Here is a 14,919-nt window from a genome sequence, read left to right on the forward strand (position 1 = left end):
CCTTCCTAAGTTTATGAGCCCCATCTGCCCCTCACATCCCTCTACACCAGTGTTTCCCAACTTTGTGCCTCCAGCTGTTTTTGAACTACAACTCCCATCATCCTTGACTAGCAAGACCAGTGGCAAGGGATGATGGGAATTGTAGTCCAAAAACAGCTGGAGGCACAAGGTTGGGAAACACTGCTCTACACAACATGTGCAGAAACCGCCTTCTTTACCATTGGACCCACTGTTAGTCTCATCTGCTTAATCCGCTAGATCCTGTCTTCACATGTAGGGAGACGTCTCTAACTCACCAAGGGTTTGAGACCCATCAGCTACCCCCACCTGGTTCAGCTGACCAGACAAAACCATTCATGTGGTCCTTGATGTTGCTGGCATTGGAGTACACTCTTGACCATTCTCCTTCGAATCGACCGTCTGTTTGAAATGTCAGGTCTGCTATTTCCCCCCCTCCCTCCCTTGACCAGATGTTAACCTTCTCTTTTGGTCGCTGTTCCTTTTTTGCAGTTCAAAGGCCACCTTTGATGACCAGGTCATCATCCTTCCAAGACCTTCAGAAACCCTGAGTCCATTGTGCCTGCCAGCAACATACAGATGAGAAGAAGGCAAAATCCATGACTTCCGCTGGGGAACATCCATTTGGCGGCTGCTTTCGGATGTCAGAGTCTCCGGCACCAAGGTAAGAGGTGACCTTTTCAGTCAAGTCTATGGGGAGAGGCGTGAGACACAAAGCTCAGTCAGAGGCTGGGGAGGGAGAGAAGCTTTTTCTGATAAAACACACGTTGAAAGGAACCCGCACACAGCGCTGGGAGGTCTGTTTGTTTTGTCTTCCCAGGCGGGGAATACAAATGGCCTTTGACAATGGTTCAGAATGGAAACGGCAGTTTGCGTCTCAACATACGCCTGGAGATATAGACAGCAGTCGAGGCATGATCTGGGGTTTTGTTGTTGTTGCTGCTGGTACTGGGAAATCTGTGTTGCGACTGTTCCACTGGTGATCTGTTGCTCTGAATGGCAAAAATGCGTACAACATGTTCCTTAAACGAACCCAAGGGCAAGGTGGCAGTTCTGTCACACAAGGCGAGTCATTCCTAGCTTTTGCCAGCGTCAGGTGGTCGACCTGTGGGTGAAATAGCCCTGAAATAAAATCTGAACCCATCGCCTCTAGGGCTCCCAGATATTGTTGGACTCCAGTTCCCATCAGCCACTGCCATCCTTGGCTTAGAGACTGCGGTCCTTTAAATGATGTCCTTTCGACTTACCATGCCCCCATGTATAAGACGCCCCCTGTTTTGGGGGACTAAAAATTAAGAAAATGGGGGGGGGGGAGATTGTCCAGAGTTGCTGAGCTTTTTTAAAGGGATGGAACACCTCCTAACGCCTGTTCCCTCGCCACCCAATCAACACCACCCCTTACTGCAGACACCAATGACACGCTGCCGAACATCTCCGGCTTCTGGCGTCAACCAATCCCACGTCACCCCTGGGCACTACCCATTGTATAAGACAACTCACGGTTTTAAACATTATTTTTCAATTAAAAAAAAAAACCCTAGTCTTATACTGTGATACCTTGGTTTATGAACTTAATTCATTCCGGAGGTCCGTTCTTAACCCGAAACCATTCTTAACCTTTCGCTAATGGGGCCTCCTACTTCTGCCGCGCCGCCAGCGCACCATTTCCATTTCCATCCTGGGGCAAAGTTCACAACCCAAGGTACTACTTCCGGGTTAGCGGAGTTTGTAACCCGAAGCATTTGTAACCCGAGGTACCGCTATACACGGAGAAGTACTGGGCAGGAAATGTGGTAGTTCATGGGTACCTTTGCTGTGAAATCTTCAGTCCCAGCTTGAATTGCAAGGCTCATGCACGACTCTTCCATTGGAAACAGCTTGCTCCATTTTTCTGGGCCAGGAAATATCGCCCGTGATAATTCTGCGCCCTAAGACTGGCGTTTACTCTTGCACAGTTCCCTGCTAAAACGACGTGTTGTGTCTTAAGGCCTAGGGACGACTCCTTTTCCGGTGACCATTGTGCGGGGTTTCATGCTTCCGCTGTCGGAAAGGAAAAGAAGAATTTGGCCGGGGGGGGAGGGGGGAGAGAAAAGGAGAGAACTTTTGAATGGATGTACAGAGTCAAGTGCGTCTCTTTCTGGCAGTCTGCAATTTTTTCGTACCGTTGTTATTCAAAATATGCTTTTCATAAGGACAAAGAGGACCATTTTAGTGGAAACAAAATCCTCTAGGCAGTGGCAGCACTGGATAAAGCGATTATTTCCATTACTCCTCAGGAATGCAAGGATGCTACTTTTTTTTTTTAAGGAGGGAGTAGTTTTCGCTTTTCTAGAGCATTTTGGGTTTTAGAAGGATAACGGCTGAATTGCAATGAAGCTTTGTTCAGGGCTTTTGAGGGGGGAAATACTAGGTTCAAAGACCACAACCATGTTCCCGAAGCAATTGTTCGCCATCTCCATTGCCTCTGTCCTAAAAAAAAAGGACAGAAAGCAAATCTGTATTAACTTTTTAATGAGAACATTTATAAACAGCCACCTCATACAAGCAATCAAGATGGTGTGCAGTAAAATCGTTAAAACGCCCGCTTTCTGGCTGGGGTTCCATTTAGAGCTTGTATAACCCTTGTTTCAAAACAGCTGCACTGGTTGTCTGCACATTTTCTGGCCCAATTCACATTAGTGTTTAAAGCCCTGATGACTCAGCCCCCAAATTTCTGAAGTATCGTCTTCTTCCCTCTTGGGGAAGTACCTCTTGGGTGCTGAGATTGCCAGAGGGGCCCTCTCGGTCGTTCCTCTTCCGTCAAGAGGCTCAGGGTGGGCAGCCTGAGAGAGGGCATTCTCTGTGGTGGCCCCTAAGTGTGAAGCTCCCTCCTCACAGAGGTGTGTCGGGCACCTTCATTATGCAGTTTCTGGAGTAAGCCGAAGACGCACCTCTTTATCCTCAGCCCTGTATACCTGAAGGAGCATCTTCACCCCTATCGTTCAGCCTGAACACTGGCCCCTTTCTTCTCCAAAAGATTCCCTGCAAGGTAGAGGATGGCTGGGTTAAGGGTTTTCCTTCTCCCTAATGGGCGATCTTCCCAGGTGGATGAGCCCCATCTGCCCCTCTCTTCCCTCTACAGCACATGCAGAAATCACCTTCTTGACCGTTGGACCCACTCTTGGTCTTGTCCACTAATACCAACAGAACCTGTCTTCATATGTGGGGGAAGTGCCTAACTCAATGAGAGCTTGATTCTCATCGGCTGTTTATTACTATTAATAAACTATAAAACCAGAACATACAGAACATAGTGAATCTTGGGTGATGTTTAGGGCATGAAATAGTGACTAATGTGTAGAGGATTCGCCCAGCGCTACAAGCGAATAGTGCAAGAAAGAGCTACCTTTAGGCTGTCCCCAGGCAATGCCCTACATGGGACTTCCTTGTCGGCATTTACCTGCAGTGGCGAAGGAAGCCTCTCAGGCACCCTGGGGTGGTGAGCCCATAGGGGCTAAGGATGGGGTCACCATGCGGCGCCCATAGGAATGGGCAGAGGAGGAGCTAGCGGCGGCGTGTATCCTGGGGTGTGTGCCAGCGTGCATCCCAGGGGGGTATGTCGGCATCAGTGCACATCCAAAGGGGATGTGCCAGTGGCAGGGAGCGTCCCGGGGGGGCGCCACCCACGGCAATGTCACCCCCCTCAGGGATGGCACCTGGGGCGAGCCGCCTCCACTGCCCCCACCTTGCTTCACCTCTGTGTGCTGTGGGTTGAACCACAGAGCCTAGGACTTGCCGATCAGAAGGTTGGCAGTTCGAATCCCCGCAACGGGGTGAGCTCCCATTGCTCGGTCCCTGCTCCTGCCAACCTAACAGTTCGAAAGCACGTCAAAGTGCAAGTAGATAAATAGGTACCGCTCCGGTGGGAAGGTAAAACGGCGTTTCTGTGCGCTGCTCTGATTCGCCAGAAGTGGCTTAGTCATGCTGGCCACATGACCCAGAAGCTGTACGCCGGCTCCCTCGGCCAATAAAGCGAGATGAGCGCCGCAACCTCAGAGTCGGCCATGACTGGACCTAATGGTCAGGGGTCCCTTTACCTTTTTACTGTGGCCTTGAGCTGTGATCCTCTCTTGCTTGCTTGAACAGAGGGGTGTGTGTGTTTAATGTGTAGAAACCACTGACTTCTGCGTGGTTGGAACACAGCCTTCCATACCAAGGCAAGAGTCACATCCGTTGCTATGCGAATTTTGCCTCTGGCCCCTTCCCCCACCAGGACGCTGCTCCCATAAGTTTGTTCATGGAAGGATGCAATTCTTGGGCTGAGAATGGTTTCTCTGCCTCTGATCGTAAGCCTGTTATTTCCGTTCTTGACGGCTGTTTTCACTCTCGTGCAAATATATGCAAATGTGATGGCTTAATCAATTGATTAAAATTCATGCAATCAATTGGCTTCCTCAACTGGGTTTTGAGGCAGAAACTTTGTGACCTATTATCAAGGGAGGGCAGTCAGTGCACCTCCCAGGGCCCCAGGAGTCGCTTCCTTCGTAGCACCTTCAGACTGACAAGAGACGGCAGAGAAAGTCTGTCGTCTTCTCTAGATGAAGGCGAATTGTAGGCTTCAGCGTCGAGACAAGCCTGTCCAGTATGGAAAGGACAAAAGACAGTTTTGTTATCTGCGTTTATGTTCCTGCATCTCACCGACATTGAGATGAAAGATTCCCACAGGGCTCCTTCAATTGAGTGCTGCAAGAGTCTATCATTGAGTTACCAGTGGATGTAAAATAGATCTTGTGACAACGAGAAGATCCGAGCTGTGTCTCGGCATGACGAATGGTGCCGGGAGGGTGGGGGGGGCGGCGTGTGTTTTGACAATTATTAAGCGGAGTAGTTTTGGGATCTGTCTTTTTGGACAGGCATGTGCAAAGAGAAGAAATGGATTCATTTCACTCATAGCACAATTGTTAATTATGATGAATGGCACCAGGCTCATCTGTTTCCTCCACCATCCACCTCCTTCTTCTCCTCCTCCTCCTCCTTTTTATCTGCCGGGATACAGTCAGTCCTGCTGGGCCAAGAAATCAAGAGTGGCTAGCTGCTCACAAAATCTCCCTTTGAGGAAAAGAACAGCATCCCCCCCCCCCCGTTTATTTGTTCAAAATATTCAGTGGTACCTCAGTTTTCAAATGCCTCCATAGTCATAATTGACTGTTTCAGAATTCGAACACTGAAAAGCCAGAAGTAAGTGCCTTGGTTTTCAAACACACCTCGGAAGTGAAACACGGCTTCTGTTTTGAGTTTTCCGTATTGAGGATTCCGTTTCGAGGCTTCCACTTTCAGTTTTTGGTTTTCAAACATTTCGGAACTCGAATGGACTTCCGGAACAGATTACGTTCAAAAACCGAGGTCCCACTGTATTTGCAGTGTGCCTTTGATGCTCATACTCTTCCAACATATTGGGAGATATTGCAACCCCAATTTCTGAGCAGCGAGAGACTCCAGGGTCCCTGTGCTTTACACAGAGTTTGGTTTCCTTGGCATGAAAGTCAATGGAGATGGTGGTGTCTTTAGGATATATGGTTTTATTTACACATATATACAACCTGAGCACAGGCAGCGGCAGAGAAGGCCAATCGGGCGCCTAGGGATGGGGCCAGCCGCCTGTGCGGTGGGGCCAGTCGGGGCAGGACACTCCATGGGGCCTCTGAGGAGTCTGCCTGCCTCCTCCCACTCAGCTGCCCTACAGCTGAGGGGAAAAAGAAGATGATTTTGGATTTGATATCCCACTTTATCACTACCCGAAGGAGTCTCAAAGCGGCTAACATTCTCCTTTCCCTTCCTCCCCCACAACAAACACTCTGTGAGGTGAGTGGGGCTGAGAGACTTCAGAGAAGTGTGACTAGCCCAAGGTCACTCAGCAGCTGCATGTGGAGGAGCGGAGACGCGAACCCGGTTCACCAGATTACGAGTCTACCGCTCTTAACCACTTCACCAAACTGGCACCACACTGGGAGGTGGCGGGTGAACCAGCGGGCACCCAAGCCACCACATCACTCCCAGGAGAGACGTGTGGCTTAGGCGTGTTGCAGGCCCCACGGTGAGTGCTGCCCGGCATTTTGTCACCCCCTCAGTGGTGACACCCGGGGCGGTCCACTGCCCCTGAGCACAGGATGGAGGGGCTCACAGCACGAACACCCCAAGAGATTTTGCTTCCCCATTAAGTTTCCAGGGAGGCACTGAATCACAGCTCTTGGGTCTAGCACAGAGCAGGACAAGCCTCTATCTCTCCAGCTTCTGGCATCAGCCAAAACTCACACCCAAAACTCTGGCTTTTGTTCTTCTCCCTTACAAGGCGATACTGCTTCTGATGGGGGTGGGTGCTACCACATTCGTCTCCTTGGAGACAGGGCAGCCTCTTACTGATGTAAATGGCAGCACCCAGTTGGTGAGCTAAGGCCGTTGCCTTAAGAAACTGGTCTGGCAGGTTTCCTATGATAGATTCTAACCTCACAGCATCACAGGTTTGGAAGGGGCCCAGGGTTTGGTAGTGATTCAGACTCACCCCTCTCAAACTTATAACAAGATGGTCCCTGGGGGTGGTCTGAAGGAAGAGGAGGCTTCCATGTTGCAGAAGCTACGTAGGGCTGACCTGAAGTCTCGGTGTTTGCCTGGTGCCCCCCAGGGAGTAGGAGAAGGACTTGAATCTCCAGGTGGGTGAGAGAACACCTTTAAAATATATATTCCTTGCTACTGGAAGGAATTTTTTTGCTTTAAAATATAAGTTAAGAAAACTATGTGTGCAGCTTGCAAGCTTCAGGCCAGCACTACCCAGGTTCAAATTATCACATAGACTTTCTGGAGGGGCGTGCCTTCCTCTGTTCCGTCTTCCAATTAACCTCCGTCCCTGAAAATTATTATATAGATCATCCAGTGGGGGAACAGTCTGCCCTCCTCTTGTCCTTCTTTGCCTCTTCCAGTTAATGTCCATCTTTGCAAATTATTGCAAACACTTTTTGGCAGGGGCCGCTCTCCTCCTCTCCTTCTCTCCCTCTCCCAATTAACCCCCATCTCTGCAAATTATTGCATAGACCTTCCAGGGCCCAACCCCTGTGATAAGCCTGGGGTCCACCCCATGACATCATCAGGAGCTGTCCCTAGATCTGAGGTTTGGTCCCTGAAATCCCAAGATCTGGGGATTTCTTGACCCGGCAACCCTGTAACAGTCAGCCCAGCCAGTATATGGACTCCACTGATGCAGAGAGCTGGCTAACTATAGCTTGACTCTAAAGAGGCCTGCAAAGGATTTGGTGCCCAAGGTGTAGTTACTGTTATGCAGGCTCAGATAAGAATAATCAGAGCTGCCGGCCATAAGCTGATGATTCCTCGTGAGCATCAGGAAGGAATTAATCCATGCCAGGTGCAGCATTTGCATATTTGGCAACATGTAACGAGAGGCGTAAAGCTGCGTCCCACATGGACCAAGCATGCCTTGACGTTGTGCAACTTCCCCTCCTAATTCCACAACCACAAAACCCGAAGTTCTGCTGATTGAGTAAACTGTGCCCATTGAGAAGATCCAAGCCTTGTTGATGACATTAATTTTGCAGGCTGCAAAGCGTGCAATTTAATTTGGAATGACGGATGGTGGCAGAAGAAAAAGACTTGTAAGTTTTTGTTGGACAGACGAAACACACACTTGGTGAGTTGACATGTCACACCAGCAAATTGTTGTGAGCCGAAGATTAAATTGGTTGCATTTGATGAGAAATGGGAAGCTCTCTCGTTTCCTGTCACCCTGCATATTCAACCCATCTGCGTCAAAGGGTTAATCAAAAAACATGAACGGAGCCAAATCTCTTCCTCCATTAGCTCTTTTTTGTGTCAGTTTGGTTGTATGTCAATTAAGGATGGATGAACATGCCTCAGTCTGTTCCAACATTCCTTTGCACTTTCATTCTGCTGCAATTGGTTTATTTTGCACAAAACTTTTCCCCTGTTTCATTGTCTGCAAATGCAGAAATAGACGTATTTTTAAAAAATACGTATCTCACAGTGCACAACTCATGTGCAGTCTCAGCCATCAACAGATATTTATACATCAGTTGCCGTTTCTGCATGTTCCCTTTCAAAGCTGTTGAATGCCCTGCTAGCCTTCAGCAGCAAAAACAGCACAGTTTTGTGGCACATTAAGGAGGTGGCTGATGGCCCATCACAAAGCTATGCACGGCTGCAATTCTAACCATGTCTGCTTAGAAGTAAGTCCCATTTAATTTAGTGGGACCTGCTCTCATGTGAATGTGGTTATGACCAGCTTATAAAGGTAGCTTGATTTCACAGTTTGTCATCCTGTCTCTTTGCCCTCACACAGGCACTAGGGAGGGGCAATTTAGCATCCCGGCAATATCTTATTCTTTGTGTCCTGGACTGTATGAAATACTCCCACCATATGCCATTTCAACGCATTATTTCATAAATGCACATTTCCCCCCAGAAAATGATTGTATGCATGTTTCTGCTGAAACGTAATGCTCTAATTTCCTTGTGAAACGAACAGTACAAATTTCACTGTTTTTTCTTTTTGTTTTATTTACTGTCAGAAGAGGCATGAGACTGCAGTCCTTACTCCATTTACTTGGGAGTAAGCCTTATTGAATCCAGGAGGATTTACTTCTGAGAAAACATGGTTAGAGTTGTAGCCTTAGTGCATAGAGTCTGCCTCTAGCAATGAATAACAAAGTCAATGAAAAGCCCTTCAGAAAAATGAGAACCAGTGAGGCACCAGTTAGGAGAGCAGCAATTATTATTACTATTATCATCATCATTATTAGAATTCACCCTAAGGTCCCAGAGCCGGTTACAGCAATTTAAAAACATCATTAATATTAAGACACAATTATTTAAAAAACAGCATAAAACAACTCAAGATTACAAACATAGGGTGTGTCCTAAAATATGCACCTCAAGTTTTCTGAGCTAGGGTGAAGAGGTTCCTCCTCAGCATTACACATCAATGAATATGCAAATATATACATTGCAAAGCAATTTGTGTACCCATTTCTGTAGGGCGTGTGCATGTTAAGGAGGTGCGTTTTTGCAGTATTAGTGACAGCCAGTGTGGTGTAGTGGTTAAGAGCGGCAGACTCGTAATCTGGGGAACGGGGTTCGCGTCTCCGCTCCTCCACATGCAGCTGCTGGGTGACCTTGGGCCAGTCACACTTCTCTGAAGTCTCTCAGCCCCACTCACCTCACAGAGTGTTTGTTGTGGGGGAAGAAGGGAAAGGAGAATGTTAGTCGCTTTGAGACTCCTTAGGGTAGTAGAGAAGGAAGGTGGAAATCATTCAGTCCCTGCCGTCGTTTGAGGTCGAACGAGCAAACAGAAGGAAATCCACTTGATGGTCAATGAAGTAAATGCCAATGAAGGCTATGAGATATCAATTAGAGCCAGGTTCCTCCATCGGCTACAGTTCCTGCACCCCTTTCTCCATTTGTCAGGGGAGGGGCTAGCGGGGTCCTGCTTCTTGAAGACAGGCATTGCGCAGGAGGTGGCTAGCTACCGCTTGCACCAGCAGTAGGGTTTGCCAGAGCAGCTATAGAGGCCTTTACATTTTTAAAGGGTGTGTGTGTGTGTGTGTGTGTGTGTGTGTGTCTGTGTGTGTGTGTGTCTGTGTGTGTGTGTGTCTGTTTGTGTGTGTGTGTGTTTAAAATGCATTTCTAGCCACCATGGCAAATGGTGTCCGTAGGGCAGGAAATCTCCTTGCCACCTTGAGAAGAAGGACACCCCCCCCCCCCAATCGCTTGGCCCTTTCTCAGAGCCCAGGGCCAGAGGGAGATGGCAAAAAGGGGCTGTTAACACGAATGGAGGGGGAATGGAATGCAATTTCCTGGAAGAAGGTATTAGCATATTAATACAGTGTGTTTTTATGTTAACTGTAGTTTTGTAATATTTGCTGTTCGTTACATTGTTGTTGCTCAGGTTTTCTGTATACTGCTTAGATACACAGTCATACTTCTTGTTGCATTTGCTTTAGGTTAAATCTTTTCAGGATGAAGTACTGTACTGGAAAGGGTTACTTCTGGGTTTCGCCGCTCGCGCATGCGCAGACACTCAAAATGATGTCACGCGCATGCGCAGAAGTGGTGAATCACGACACGCGCAGACGCGTTTTGCATTCTGCTCATGTTGCGAATGGGGCTCTGGGACGGATCCTGTTCGCAACCAGAGATACCACTGTATTTTATATATGTTAAGCAGTATAGAAATGGTGTTGGTTTTTTTAAAAAATAAAAAGTAAATAGCTCCCTGAACATGGGCACCCCATGCTGCAACATTTTGTTGCATGTTTCGCTTGTGGTACATAACCTGCAAAGCTATCAAGGATGCCTGCTGGTGCTGGCAGATGGAGTCATTTAGAATTCCCTGAGCTGAGATAAACCCTTTGCACGAGAGTCCAAGTGAAAGAGAAGGGACTGTAGCTCCCAAAATACCCAAAGAGTGGGAGGTGATGGAGAACTTGTGTTGGATATGTGTTGTGCCGGATTTATTATATTGGACATGTGTTATGTTGTATTGAACATTACAGGAGACAGTGATGGCCACCAATCTGGGTAGCTTTATAATAGTATTGGACAAATTCATGGGCGATGAGGCTCTTAATGGCTGCTAGCCAGGATGGCTCTGTTCTGCCTCCACAACTGGAAGCTGTATTTCTTCTGGATGCCATTGCTGGAAACCACAGGAGAGGGGAGTTGCTCTTGTGTTCGAATCCTGCTTCCATGTTTCCTACAAGCATCTGGTTAATTACCATGAGAGCAGGATGTCAGCATCGCCCTTGAGCCAGTGCCACCAACTGGACTCATACACTTCAGCCCCGACTGGGCTAGGCGAGCTGGGTAGCACTTCCAGAGACCACCTTCTGCACAGGAACAAGTCAAAGTGCTGTGGACTCACAGCTTAGAGTTGTGAGCACCGGATTCACTTCCACAAGAAGACAGTCGTCACACAGCAGAGTCTAGCAGAGTCTAGCAGAGTATACAAACGACTTGGAGAGCAGCTCTGTAGAATATCTTCTTTATTCTGTCTACAACTATAATACAACTATAAGTAAAGGTAAAGGTACCCCTGCCCGTACGGGCCAGTCTTGCCAGACTCTGGGGTTGGTGCGCCCATCTCACTCAAGAGGCCAGGGGCCAGCGCTGTCCGGAGACACTTCCGGGTCACGTGGCCAGCGTGACATCGCTGCTCTGGCGAGCCAGAGCCGCACACGGAAACGCCGTTTACCTTCCCGCTAGTAAGCGGTCCCTATTTATCTACTTGCACCCAGGGGTGCTTTCAAACTGCTAGGTTGGCAGGCGCTGGGACCGAGCAACGGGAGCGCACCCTGCCGCAGGGATTCGAACCGCCGACCTTTCGATCGGCAAGCCCTAGGCGCTGAGGCTTTTACCCACAGTGCCACCTGCGTCCCAAATACAACTATATACAGAGTCCCAAATACAACTATATACAGAGCTAAATGGGTTCTAAGCATAAATGAATGCTGCACTGCACTGAGTGTCTGCAGCTGCTCTTAGCAGCAACCTTATCTCTACACACGATCTGTAACACTCAGTCTCTCTCTCTCCAACACACTGACTAACTGACTGACTTACTTGGTGCTGGAGTAGAATAAGTAGAGAGCAGAACACGCCTCTTTCTCTCTGGAGATGGGAACTGTAGTCCAACAACACCCGAAGCTTACCACAATAGCTACCCCTGACACCACTTAGATGGGATACCTGCATTCCAGGCGTTCGGACTAGACAACCCTTTGAGTCCCTTCCAACTCTGCAATTCTTTGCTTCTGTGATATAATAATAATAATAATAATAATAATAATAATAATAATAATAATAATAATTTATTTATACCCCGCCCTTCCCGGTTCAGAAAACCGGGCTCAAGGCGGCTAACAACAAGTTTAAAACAATTGATGCAACAAAAAACAGCATAAAATACAGTATAAAACATGAATAACAATAAATTCAGAATTAAAAAATCCATCCAATAAACATTAGATGATCACCAGGGGTAGCTGGCTAAATTAGTCCTATTTGGGCCAGCAAGGAGACCAGGGGAGAATTAGCTGTGGGATCCCAGAGCAGGTAATCTTCACAAAAAGGGGAGAGGGAGGGAAGGAAGGGGAATAAAAGATCAGGCTGAATTCAGATTAAAGGCCAGGCAGAATACCGGTAGCTTTGTCTTACAGGCCCTGCAGAAGGAAGTTAAATCCTGCAGGGCCCTAGTCTCATGGGATAGAGTATTCCACCAGGTCGGAGCCCTGTCCCTGGTGGAGGATAATCTGACTTCCTTAGGGCCTGGGACTTTTGCAATATAGAGGCATTGCAGCACGTAGCTAAACTACAGAACTCACTCCCACAGGAGGCAGTAATGGCCACTACCAATAGGGGTTGCCATATTTCAAAAAATCCATGTGGGGAGAGGGCTATCAATGGCTACTAGTCATGATGACTATTCTCTGCATCCATAACTAGAGGCTATAATGCTACTGGGTACCAGTTCCTGGGAACCGCAGCAGGGGAGAGTTGCTCTCTTTCATATATTTCATATATTTTTATTAAATTTTCTGTTGTACAAATTAGAATATTCATTTAGACAACCTTAAAATATCCATGACTTCCCTTCTTCTCTTTCCATGGTTCATTTTGCATAGCATAAACCCCTGCATATTTTACATAAACTAAACCATTCAGTATTCCATTATTTCTTCTGTCAAAACTTATTTACACTGTTGAATTTATCTTAATGCTGCCGACGTTTTCAAGTGTACACAATTATCCCCCATATATGCAATAAACATTTTCCAATCTTCCTTAAATGAATGTTCTTCTTGTTCTCTTATTCTATGAGTTAGGTCCACAAGCTATGCATATTCCAACAGTTTAAGCTGACATTCTTCTTTGGTTGGGACCTCGCTCGTTTTCCATTTTGGGGCTAACAAAACATGGTGGCATACATAAATAACCTTTTTTGACACCTGGGAAGAGAGAGTTGCTTTAGTGCCTGGTTTCTACTTGTGGGTTTTCCCTTGGGATGTTTGGTTGGTCACTGAGGTGGCAGGATGATGGACAAGAGTGTGGGAATGTTGTGGGTAACAGGAGAGGATATATTGATTAATATTATCCTTCCTAACTTGCACTAGCAAGTATCTTCACTTAGCAGAGTCCATTCCCCCTTTACGCAGCAGAAAGCTGGTTGCAGACTCATGTGAGTCCCTTAAGATAATAAGCAATTCAATCTGGCTTGTCCAGATTGAGATGTGTTCTATTACTCCTGGTAAAACCTCTTTGATCGCTCCTAAAAGAATAAAGACACAACAGTCTTATTCATAAGTAACAAAAAGTAGTTTTACAGTGGTACCTCGGGTTAAGTACTTAATTCGTTCCGGAGGTCCTGAAACTGTTCTTAACCGGAAGCACCACTTTAGCTAATGGGGCTTCACGCTGCCGCTGCACCGCTGGAACACAATTTCTGTTCTCATCCTGAAGCAAAGTTCTTAACCTGAAGCACTATTTCTGGGTTAACGGAATCTGTAACCTGAAGCGTATGTAACCTGAAGCGTATGTAACCTGAAGTGTATATAACCCGAGGTACCACTGTACTCGTGATCAGGCAGAACACAGTGTGATCCCTGAAGGCAGGCTTAAGGCTTAAAGTTACAAATATGTACAACAGTCCCTAGGTTATCTCCCATATGGGAGATAACCTAGGGACTGTTGGCTGGTAGCCAGCAGTGAGGTCCAGGTGAAGTAGGAAGCAGGCAGGACAACAAATTAGAGAGGTGGCTACGTGACTTGGCCTTTTACCAGGTCTGGAAAGGTCACACCCACCTACTAGTCACATGGAAAGGAAGGATGCTCCAGCCAGGTGTAACAGGAAGTTCAGCTGGCTGGACCAACATTCCCCATGCATGTTCACTCTAGGCAAACAGGAAATGTTGTACTTGACTGCTCCAGAGGATTACATCCCACAAAGAGAGACCACTGACCTGAGCGAGCAGAACTCTTTTGATGTGTTAAAGTGGTTATCAAGCCAGTAATCTCTCCACGCCATGGGAGAGAGCCTGTTGATCACTCGTGAAGATAGAAAACAGGCCTTACCCAGCACACTCTTCTGATCTTCTTACATCCACTGCCAACGAAGTTGTCAAAAAGCATTGGCCGTTCATTTGCCATATCAGAAACTATCGATTTGGAACCATGTTGGGCCTTGTCTTGTTATGCTTTCTTGCCACGAGGCAGCTAAAATAGAGGCTTGCTGGCAGCGCTTGGGGCCAGGAACAGTATTAGCTGGGAAGGCTGCAGTTGGCATGGGAGCGGCATCATCTCAGTGCCCTCCTGCCAGCTCAGTGACAATGTGGAGCTGGTCGGGGCCCATGCCAGGAACAGCAGCCATTTAACGGATAGATACAGCAACTTCGCTCACAAAGCTTTGGACCTCTCCTGAATGTGCTCCTGGCAGATTTGGGAGATGCCAGGGGAAAGGTTTGGCAGGCCAGGAAGGTGAAACACTGGCAGAGTGTTCAGAAGTTTTTCAGGGTCTCCGTTTTGACTGCTGAAGTAGTAAAATATTATCCATTCTTCTATTTATGCCCGCCTTCAGCATAAGAAGATAAGAAGAGCCTGGTGGATCAGGCATTGGCCCACCTAGTTCAGCATCCTGCTCTCACACTGGCCAACCAGATGCCTGGGGGAAACCTGGCATTCTTCCAACATTCAGCTTAATTGTATGTCCATGAGTTCTAATCGCCTATAACCAAGGTGACTAAGAGGAAAGAAAGTCCCCTTTTAGGAGACTGTTCTAAATTCTGGGTGCCACCACCGAAAAAGCCCTGTCTGTTAGGCCCACCCACTGTACATCTCAGGATGGAG

At 47.5% G+C, this 14,919-nt stretch overlaps 1 protein-coding gene across 2 annotated transcripts in view; it reads left to right on the plus strand.

The window, feature by feature from the left end:
* The window catches only part of ELFN1 (extracellular leucine rich repeat and fibronectin type III domain containing 1), a 242,852-nt gene that overhangs the window by 141,410 nt on the left and 86,523 nt on the right, over window positions 1-14,919 (plus strand). For both annotated transcript variants that reach the window (XM_083711491.1, XM_083711492.1), the window contains exon 3: window positions 511-682. The gene's annotated coding sequence lies outside the window, so the exon portion shown is untranslated. The remainder of the gene's footprint in view (window positions 1-510; window positions 683-14,919) is intronic.

Source organism: Podarcis gaigeae (genome assembly GCF_964106915.1).
Source record: "Podarcis gaigeae genome assembly, chromosome: 14".
Lineage (NCBI taxonomy): Eukaryota > Metazoa > Chordata > Lepidosauria > Squamata > Lacertidae > Podarcis > Podarcis gaigeae.